Below are 10513 nucleotides of genomic sequence, written 5' to 3'. Positions count from 1 at the left end.
TTCTCTGCATGCAATGGTTATCTCTGTCTTTCTCAAAATGCCTGTCATCCAAAAAAGCCTTATATCCAAGCGTAGAAGGATTTATAAATCTGTCTACAACGAAAGCACTCTCCTGACCTTCAGGAATCTTTCTTTGCTCCCAGTACATGTTTGCCTTTCTAGATTTGGAAACAGGAGAATCAGGGTTCTCAGGAGTTAGGCTGTGGAGTCCCATGGTGGCTCATGGCAGAGTGAGCTGAAAGAGAAGATACCATTTCCAGTGGGGCAGGCCTTCACTGTCTCTAGACTGGATACCTTACTATCATTTATATTTGTTGTGCCCATCGAAGGAAGACAAAGTCAACCCTAAAAGCAAAAGAAACTAGCCCTCCCAACACAAATGTTGCCAGGGTCCACCACCCCAGCACATTCCTGGGAGGAGGGAACTCTAGTCAATCAGTGGGAGAGTTTTGGTGTCATGAGGGGAGGGTGGAGCCCACACAGTTTGCATGTCCATCCTCATCGAATGGAAACTTCTATCTCACCAACCTGGCTGAATCCTAGACTTGTAAAACTTCTCTTGGTGTGAGTCTAGGCTCACTGGAAACTCTTCTGTGTGTGAATGCATGGTGTTTGTATGTACACATGTGTATACAGTTACATACATATACATGTGTTTATGCTTGTAATGAGAGGCAAATGACAGACATTAGATTTCTTCCTATATTGCTGTTCACCTTATATTCTGAGCAGGGTCCCTGAACTTAGAGTTTGATGAAGGGTGCTAAGCAGTAAGCTCAAAGGGCTGCCTGTCTCCCCCTCTCCAGTTACGGATGCCCACCTTTTACTTGGATGATGGAAATTCATACTCAGGTCCCATTGCTTGTGTGAGTGAGCCTTCTCCACAACCCTCACTAGAAATTTATTCTCTGTGATTTATTCTCTCCTTGTTTTACTTTGAGGGAAAAATGGGCTAATGCTATGAATTCGGATGGCGTTTGTTGTTGTTTTTTCTTATTTTAAAGATTGATTGATTGATTGATTGTGTGTGTGTGTGTGTGTGTGTGTGTGTGTGTGTGTGTGGTGTGCCTTCATGCATGTATCTATGGATGTCAGAAGAGGGTATTGGATCGCCTGGATCTGGAATTACAGGCAGTTTTGAGCCACTTGATATGGGTGAGGGGAACTGAACTCTGGACCACTATAAAAGCACTATGTTTTCTTAACTTGTGACCCTTCTGTCTGGACTGAGGTTTTAGGTCTCAGTCTCAAAAATTCTCTACTGTGAATGGAGGTACCAGCACTCCAGCTTTAGACAGTAGTGTTATGTCTGCTTAGTGTATTCTCTGAGACATGTGTCCCTTTTTAGGTTGGCAATGTCCAAATATCAGACCTAAGACTTTTTCCTGAGGTTGGACTCTTCCCTGAAGTGAGAGATGCTGCCTTGGTTTATAAGACACTCTGGGAGACAATTTGTTGACCTTTTCTCATGGTATGACCAACTGGCATCTTAGCTAATAACATCTTATATTGTGATACTAGTCATACACTGTTCCCATCTTACATGTGGCAACCCAGAATAACTGTCTTAGATGGTGGAAAGAGCTCAAGATTTAGAACCAGACACACCTAAGAGATATTTGGTTATATCTCTGTTGCTGTGTAGTGACATGATTTGGGGGTCTACAATCTAATATTTCTAAATAATTAATTTCTCCATACATAAGATGAAGTATTTCTTAGGACTGTTTTGAGGATGAAAGTGACAAAGGCTAGGCAAATGTAGTTATGATCCTATGTTTATTGGGAGGGACTCACTGATGTAGAACTGGGGATTGAGTATGAACCTTTCATTCCAACAGACATGGCCAACCCATATGCACAGTGTGAGAACCTTGAGTGGTGGTCAGAGACACACCAAGAGCATTAATCCTGCTACAGAGACATACCAAGAGCATTAATCCTGCTAGTGTGTGCCTCTTAAGGAAGAGCCCATCTTCCTCTATAGTTAGGACACCAGTGACATTGGTGGTCTCTATTTTCCTTACAAGGGAAGAAAGTCTGCGTCTCACAGTTTGGTTTCATTGTGCTGGGGTTGCTGGGATCAGAAAGTTTTGTGGAGCCTTTTTTTTTTTTTTTTTTTTTTTTCTGGGCAAGACTGCATTTTGACATTTGTAATGAGAGATCATCTTAGGACACTCAGAGATGGAAGTCATCAGTTGATCTGTGGAGAGGGAATAACAGGAATGCATTCCCTGGGACAGGATGAAACTCCCTTTTGTTGTTGTTTTGAGACAGGGTTTCTCTGTGTAGCCCTGACTGTCCCGGAATGCACTCTGTAGACCAGGCTGGCCTCGAACTCACAGAAACATTTCTGCCTCTGCCTCCTGAGTGCTGGGATTAAAAGTGTGTGGGCCACCACATCCAGCTTCAAGAGAAAACTCTTGATCTCAGACATTGTTACTTCGGCATCATGGAAGCCGTTCCATTTGTATCATGTATCCTTCAGCTATGTAGAGTTCATTTTATGCTGTGACAACGAATCTTCATTTTCAATTTGGCTGGAATCACCCAGAAGACATACTTCTGAGTACATCTTTGAGGGCACTTTCAGAAGTCAGAAGAGAAGTTCATCACCGAACATGGGTGGCACCATCCCAGGGACTGGAGTCCCAGACTGAATGAAAAGGGAAAAGGAGACCAGCTGAGTATCCGCAGTCACCCCTCTCCTTCCCGACAGTGGTATAGTGTGATATTATAGTGTGATTTACAGCTTCATAATCCTGCTGTCACAGATGCCCACCAAGATGGACTGTACCCTCAAACTGTGAGCCATGACAAACCTTTCTTTCTCCCTTTCTCCCTTTGTCCCTTTCTCTCCCTCCCTCCCTCCCTCCCTTCTTTCTTTCTTTCTTTCTTTCTTTCTTTCTTTCTTTCTTTCTTTCTTTGACATGCAACAATTTCTTTTATTAGGCACAGGATTGTAAATGATCTCCTCAATTTCTCCATACACAGGCAAAACTATGTGTGACGTTTAATATACCAGAGCTTGCCAACCCAACCCAAAGAAAGGAAAATTATCCACGACATGCTTAACTAGGTCAATTCATCTGCTGACCACCCCCCCCCGAACATGAAGATACATACAATAGTCTGATTGTCCCCATCTGCACCTTCACAACCATCTTATAACCATAACTCAGGTCCAGAGCTGCAGCACATTACTTGCCAACAGTTATGGGATGTCTTAGAAGACTTTATCATCTTCTGCCACAGAAATCTGAACTATATTCTTGGGTCTCGCCAGAAAGTGTTTGGCTGCTTGAGGGGGAAATGTCATGAAAAGCAAGATACTGGTTGTCCTTGAAGATGATCTTCATGAGGATTTCTTTGTGTAAGATCATGTAGCTACTGTGCTGGGCCATTTAAGCCTTGGTCACCTGGTCAGCCATTGTGGCTACTTTCGCCCCTCAATTTATTTTTGTTGGAAGTTTTTGTTATATAACCAAAGAAAACAGCTTACTATCTATATCTCAATACAACTTTAAAAACCTTATATTGCTGGACATAGTTCACATCTTTGGATCCTAGCACTGGGGAGGCTGAGGTACAAATATCCTGAGTTCAAAAGCAGACTGGGATATTTAGTGAGACTCTGTCAAGAACTAAAATATCAAAACAATACAAAACCAAACCAGAACAAAAAAACCAACTAAATATAAACACAGACAGAGACAGAAAAAAGAAAGACAGAAAATAACAAGAAGAAAGAAATTCTACCACATTACACGTTCACACAGGGTAACACAGGGTATTTTTCTAGAATATTCATGGCTGACAGAATTGTTTAGGCTTCCATGCATAACACAATGATGGACTCCCGGCCCCTCTTTCAGTGGAAATGCAATTTGCTCTTAAGACAGAAGTGTAGGCTCAGCCTCCTGCCTTCTGACTCTTTGGGAAAGACAGCCTACCTCCTGTCTAGTCAGGACGAACATGCTAGGAGCCTCCAGTGGTTCTCCTGAAGCCTTCTCCTTTCTGTGCTGACGCGGTGACGGTGACATAGAGCAGCACCTTCTCCTTTTTCTGCGCCTCACTCAAGTACACAAAGACACCCACACTAATCCCCTGAGGGTTTCAAGCCCCCTCATTTTCCCCTCTTCCACCTCCAGTTTGTGTCAACTGTGGCCCAACACAAGCAAAAAGGTGTGGAGCTATGCCTTAGAGCCTCTAAGGGGGTCAACACAGCGGCACCCCCCTCCCCCCAACTCAGAGGTCTCAACTGAAACTCTGAAACGGGAAAGTTACATTTTTTTACGATCCGGGTTCCTCTTCTCTTCACCTCATGGAGATAAATTTCTCCCCAGTCTGGATTCAAATCAAATGTATCCAAGAAACAGGCAAGCGGTCAGGTCTCTATGTGTACCGAACTCTGCAGGACTCCAGGGCAGTCTGTGCCCCTCCCACCTTAGATACCCAGTGCAGCTCTTGGTTGTAGTGATCACAGATCTGGCTCCCCCTCCCCATTCCTGCCAAAGGAACGGGCTACAAGCACCATAAATATTTGTTGAGGCTTCACATGCACCAGCCGTGGCACCGAGAACAGATGCCACAGGGTGGACCATGATGTCTTCTGCCTTATTCAGTCTACACTCTATGGACTAGATGATCGGATGGCAGGCTGGAGAACCTGAGGGCCATGAGCTGGCAAGCAAAGAGATGCAGTTTCCTCCAGATATATCATTTGAGAAGAGGCAGGATGGGTAGTGTGGGGCTTATTCGCCATCTCCTATGCCACGCATCATTTCAGTCTGTTTACCAGGGTCAAGTGTGAGCACCTTAAGTGGAGTCTTCTCTTGTCCTTACTGTAAGCTAGATGGAAGAAAAGACCTCATCTGGCTGTGGCCATGGCTATCTATACCAACACAACCCCTACAGACTCTTTTTGACCTCCTAAAAGGAAATACACCCCCCCCACACACACACAAATTCACCAAGGCCAAACAAGCTCTTTGCAGAAATAAACAAGTTGTTTCAGAGCATGTCCTTGACCCAATACACACCAGACAAACCAGTCCAGCTCCTCATATTTAGCCCTTCCTCCACCTTCATGAGGCCCTATATTAGCCTCAGGGAGTTTTGGAATGACTTCACACGGCTATTGATGGTGCTTTCAGACTCCTAACAGAGGGTTGATGCCTTGGTCTCTATGATAAAGCTAGGAAGAGACTGAGCCTTACAAACTCTGGGCCAAGAACTAGACATCCTCATGACCTCTTCTCTCTCTTAGATGTCCAATGACTTCTTAAAAATCACTTCTGCTTTGCCATAAGTCTAATGGGATTCTCTGGGGCAAATCAATAACCATTATCCCAATGAGAAATGGGCCTCTGCTTTGCCACTCTTGACTTGTCTGTGGTCCCTACCTCTTTTCATAAAAACCAGTTCTTGAGGCCCCACCTAGATGGGACCTGGAAGGGACTTGACTCCCTCTTTGAGACCGGAAGGGGTTTTTTGTTTGTGTATTCCCACAGAATCAACCTCAGCCTATCTGGATGCCAGCACAAAATATCCAACATTTCTCTGACCACCAAGAAGACGACCTGCCTGCCTAACACTAATCGGAAAGGGACAAAAGAGACCTGGAAGGAGACACCTGTGACCAAGAACGAGATTGCCTGGCAGAGCATTCATGAGCTGGTGACAACTGCTCCATGCATGTGCCCTGCCCAAGCCCCTCTCTCTGCTATTTTAACGTCAGTCTTTGTTATAGTTCAGGTCCAGTCTGCCACTGCTCACCACCCTACTTCTTTCCCCAACACCCACAACTGGCGTCTTTTTTCTCTTCGGAAAACCTATGACGGCAAGAACCAGGGGATCAGGCCCCAACTAAATGTGTTAAAGCTCTATTTCAATTTCCATCTATTCTAACTCCAACTCTGTGACCCCCCCCCAACCCCTTCCTCTGCTTCGCTATCAACAAAAGTGCCAGAAAGGAGAAGCTGGCTACCTCACACAGCATGATCATTACGGTGGCTGCCATTACTGAAGTCAGCTCTCCCTGAAATAGCCTATTTCAAAACCTAAATAGCTGCCTCAACATTGTTATAGATGACCCCTGGCTTGCATCCTCCCCTATAGCTGGATGTAGAATGGGAATCATAAGAAAACTATATCCCCCTGTTAAGCCGCACATCTCTCTACTGATATTCATATCTCTTAAGAGCTGATGCAGGCATACCTGTCTATGCTAACTTATAAAAATATTCTTGACCAGGAAACACAACGGAGAAAAAAACAATGTTCCATCTACCCTGTCCTGGCTACAATATGTTCAGTATGTCACTGACCTGCTGCCTGTCACATCCAACCCGAATGCCTCCCTATGTTTCTTTTGTGCCTTCATTCTGCATTCCCTTTTAGCCACCGTACTTGCTAACACTACTGCAATTGACACCTCCTCAAACCTAAGCTCTTCCTTTAATCAACTCTTACTTCTTTGAAGACCCCCTACCTCTATACCTTGCAGGGACCATGGGGATATCCCATGCCCACTGTGTGATTAATATAACTGTTATCAGCTTCAGATGTGTCAACCCTCCTCCATCCTGCTGGTGCTATAAGCCAGAGGGACTATAAGCCCTTGCACCATCTCAACCCTTAAAGATTTTTTTTTTTTGCATTCAAGTTATAATTATTCCTCAGATGTATCTATATGAAGAAGGTGAGGTGGCTCTTTTATTCCACAACTCCACAAGACAAAAAAGAGAAAAGCTCACACTCCTGCTGGTGAAACTGGGACTCACCCTCTCACTGAGAGCAGGAAGGGCACTGGTGCAGATCTACCACCTAGCCGGGGACTCCAAAGTACCACCTAGCCGGGGACTCCAAAGGCAGGCTGGATCAAGCCATGGCTGCCACCACAGATAGCCTGGATGCCCTCCAATGACAAACTACCACCTCTGCTGGAGTGGTACTACAAAACAGAAGGGCTCTGGACCTTATGACAGCAAAACAGCAGGGGACTTGTGTCATCCTGGGGGAGGAATGTTGTTACTATGGAAATGTATTGGGATTGGTTGAACAAAATATTAAGCCCCTTTGTAACCTCCACAGGGATTTGACACATTCATTGACCCTGACCTCTTGGTACTCCGACCCCCTCATTGCCTGGTGTTTGCTTTTGATAGTCTCAATCCCAGCCGTCAGACGCCCTCCCCACCTCTTCTGACCCTATGCCTTAAACAGTTTTTCAATAAACAAGTTACTAATATAGCCAAAATCATTGTTAACTGAGTTCTGGTACGATATTAAGCTATTCCCATACTGACATATGTGTCATATGACGATGATGCAGCACCAATATTTAAAAAAAAAAAAAAACAAAACAAAACAGAAAGGGGGAGATGTGGGTTCCCAAGCCAGATGAGGGACAGTAGAGCGCTGTCCTTACCTGCAACAAACTCTCAGAGAGCACTGCAGGAGTGGGGTCACTCTCTACCCAAATCAGGTGTGGGCCTACTCAACCCCATAGAGACAAAGGCTACATGGCGACAGAGTGGGTAGGCTTCTGTTTCCCGCCAAAAAGCTAGCTTCTCAGAGATCATGTGGCAGGCACATGATCTAACTGATATGCTTGGAGAGTCCCTGTTTCCTCCTGAATGATTTGAATGGTGTGTCACTAAGGTTTGCCTGTTTTCCATCAGGTCCTCGTATGCACATTAGGTACATTTTCTCCCTTGTACTTAACCCCCCTCCCCCGACTCGAGCTATACAAGCTAGCCTTGTCATTTCAATGAACAAGCTGTCCTCCAACACAGTCTCATGGGTCATACATACATCAGCAATGGCTGATGGGGGGTGGGTTGAAGGGGGACCTGCAGGTACATGCAGAGGGCCAAACCACGTATGAGAGTGAGGTGGAACAGAGCAACTTCCAGTAGTGGAAAAAGTGGGTAAGCCTACAAAAATGAATCCAGGTCTGGCAAGGAGTCCAAAGGAGGAGTCTGAAGAACATGGTCGGTAATAAAAATCCAGTGGGTGTAGCAGATGACAGAAAGGAAGAGCGTGCCTTGCACAAACTCATTCAGCCTTCAAGGCTAACACGAGGCCAGTGCCCTTCCCACCAACGACACCAATGCAGGGACACCAAGGAGCCACCCAAACACTCACTAACACACTCCTGCTCCATCACCCCAAGCCCTACAGCGCAATCACTCTTTATAAACCTACAGTCTCTTCATTCCAGTAAAGTTTCCCACCTGCCTCTTTAAAACCAAGAACTCTTCAAAATGCTGAAGATAAGCTGACATCAGACTCCAGCTTGGAGGACCACGGTAACATCCATGGTCCAGTTTTGGATTGAAGGAGGCTGCAGCATGTGCCCAGCAATGCGCCACTCTGACACTGTGGGGAAGTGTCTTTTGACAGCACTTGAGAGGGGGCTGCCCGAATGCCCACCTCCTCTTCAGCTTTGGAGATGCTGTACTGCAGGGGGCTACATTGTAGCTGTTTTAATATCTTTTCCACTTGGATCCAGTTACATAGCGCAGTGCTGGTGTGCACTGAACATTTAGTGCCTGTTTATTGAATGAAATCAAGGAAGAAATGGATTCTTAATATCTCTTAAAAATCTAATTTCCCCTAAACCCAATTAACTTCAAAGCCTCAGCTAGGTATTTCTACAGTAGTGTGGCAATAATAAAATAATGGTGTTAATAACTGCAGTCACTATGTACTGGTTCATGCCAGGATGTGCATAAAGAATCTTGTATAGACCTGTTTGTGCATTACGTGCATGCGTGTGCGTGCGTGTGTGTGTGTGTGTGTGTGTGTCCATGTGTGTTTGTGTGTGAATTCTAGGTCTGACTCGCAAACAGCCTTCGCCTCCAAGGAGGCTCATAAATATCAGAAATGGAGAATTTGATTTTACAAGAGTGACCATTAGGTGGCGATGTGATACTGTTATTACCCCTGCTTCTTGCTGTTAGGTCTTAAGAGACTTGTAAACTGTTCTCAGGTGCTGGTGGGATGAGCCAAAGCTTTTTTTGGTAGCCAAGATGGCCAAGATGGGGGTCCATGCATCAAGCCTTGTATCTGTGGTTAAGGGTTTTTCCAGGGGTCTGTGGGGATTCTTTTGGGAGGACCCTGGATGAATCAGGGTGCACTTTCTCCTGACTTTCAACTCAGTTACTCACTTCATCTTAATTCAGCTCCGAGAGAGTCATTATTAAATCTCAGTTCTCACCAACCTCCTCTGTCTTCACACCCTCAATTTTAGACTGGACTGGAACAGGGCAGCACAGAGGCCATTGGTTTCAGTTCTCACATTTCTGAAGGGCATGCTTAGGCATTTAATGTTATACCCAAATAAGGCTGCACGCAGGGTTATTCTGCCCCCCCCCTCCCCATGTTAAAAGGCTCAATCTGTTGCACGAGGAGTACTTAACTTACTACATGAGAAATATTTAACTTATCCCACATTTTGCCCTCACCTTTAATGAATCTGCATTTGACAAAGTAACCTTTAAAAAAAAATTAGATGTATTTATCTTATGAATATTTTGTCTACATGTACGTATGTACACACCATGTGTGTTCTTGGTGCCCATGAAGGTCAGAATAAGGGATTAGGTTCCCTGGAACCGAAGTTACAGGTGTTTGTGACCTACCATGTGGGTGCTGGGAATCAAACCTGGGTCCTCCGCAGGAGCAGAAAGTGCTATTAACCACGGAGCCATCTCTCTAGCCCATGTATCTTCTGTTTTAACTTATCAGAAACTTCAAATATTGGAAGCGTTTAAGACTTCTCTCTCAGGTGTTGAAAAGTGGTCTTGTATTGGTCACTCAAAATGTTTGGAGTCTTACCAAGGGAATTAACATTCAACAGCTCCTCTCATTCTATTCTGTGCTTGCTCGGGCTACTTTCAGTGTTCCATGATACCTTTAAAATTTCCTATCATTTGTCTACTACTACTACTACTACTACTACCACTACAGTAATATTGCATAAAAATATAAAACCTGAATAGCTTCCTAATGAGTACCTTTTCCTTATGTATCTGGAGTCAGATGGCGCTTAGTCCTGGGTTCTGCAAACCTCTCTGGTGACCTGGCTGATGGTCAATCTGAATTAGCCTTCTGCTGAGGTGCCTAGCTAGGGCCCTCCCTTCTGCATGAGCAGAGTAGTCCAGACTTGCCTGAGGGTGGTGGGAGATGTGCAAATGCCTAACACTACATGCAATTCCACCCCACAAACTTCATCTTCCCTTGTTCTCACAACCATCTGACTGACCCAAGTCAGTTCCATGAGTCAGCTCAAAGCCAAGCAGGATCTACAACAGTAGACAGGTATAGCCCAGTCACTGGCCAAGGGCATGATACAGGCAAGAGCCAAGTATAGGTCACACTGCCACCTGACATATAGTATTTGCAAAGATGATAAGAACCTCCCAGAAAGATGCATTAAAGCTGTCTCCAGGACCTATATCCACTAACGTCAGTGTCATTCGGTATAGGTATGTTCTTGAGTTTA

This window comes from Mus pahari, chromosome 14 (genome assembly GCF_900095145.1).
Source record: "Mus pahari chromosome 14, PAHARI_EIJ_v1.1, whole genome shotgun sequence".
In the NCBI taxonomy this organism is placed as follows: Eukaryota; Metazoa; Chordata; class Mammalia; order Rodentia; family Muridae; genus Mus; species Mus pahari.
Note: the sequence above shows the minus strand (reverse complement) of the source record.